Source organism: Cyprinodon variegatus, unplaced genomic scaffold (assembly GCF_000732505.1).
Source record: "Cyprinodon variegatus isolate N-32 unplaced genomic scaffold, C_variegatus-1.0 Scaffold2355, whole genome shotgun sequence".
NCBI lineage: Eukaryota > Metazoa > Chordata > Actinopteri > Cyprinodontiformes > Cyprinodontidae > Cyprinodon > Cyprinodon variegatus.
This window is the reverse complement of record NW_015152808.1, coordinates 29,615-30,533: the sequence shown is the minus strand read 5'-3', so window position 1 is coordinate 30,533 and position 919 is coordinate 29,615.

Genomic DNA, 919 nt, shown 5'->3' with positions numbered 1-919 from the left:
AACATTGCTTTACTGCCACATGCTCTGACTGTATACAGTCATGGAGCTAAGGCTTTAGCTCTACTATTTTTCCTCCTGATCGACTACTGGTCATGGCTGAGGCAAGGAAAAAGTTTAAACCTTCTGAGGCCAAAAAGAGAAAACGTGAAAGGGATCGAGGAAAAACAAGAGTCCATCTTGAAAGGAGTTTGTTCGTTGGCACAGACTGAAAGAAGATGGATGTATACCTTTTATCAACTTTATTAATAACAAAAAATAAATAAAAAATATTATTAGACTGCTAAGTTAACCCTTTGTTCCTGGTACAAAGTCATAAATCTTTATTATTTTCACTGTTTAGTAGAAGGAAAATACGGGCAGTTACAGGTCTAGCACCCCTAGTGGCCAAAAGTTACACATTGTGCCTTTAAGATAAAAAAAAAAAGTCTGAATCTGCTATACCCAGTACTCAACAAGTGGAAAAGTTGTCATTTGCTGAGCCTTGTCAGCAAATGCAAGGACTACAGTGTCAACTCCTCTGAGACAGCATGTGATGCAATTTTTGGCAATTTCTATTTATTTTATTCAAAACTTCAGTGTATGACATGAATGCATAAATACCTAATTTTATTTCAGCGTTAAATTCTGTTTAAAGTAACAGATCATTAAAAATGTCTCCGGACCTTTACTGGTTGATGATTTCCTTTATTTGGACCCCCTTATTTTTAATTAGTTACCCCTGGTTTAGTGTTTCTAAATATTTGTTTCCCGTCATGTGCTCCATCCAATGCAGATCATTGGCTCCATCCACATCTAGTGAAAACTAGTGTCATTGGATGAGTCATAGAACGCAAACACTCATTGGTTAGCTAAAGGAAATCATCAGAAGCAAGCAGGTGTTCTTCAAACTGCAAACGCGAATTTTCTATGCCATGCAACA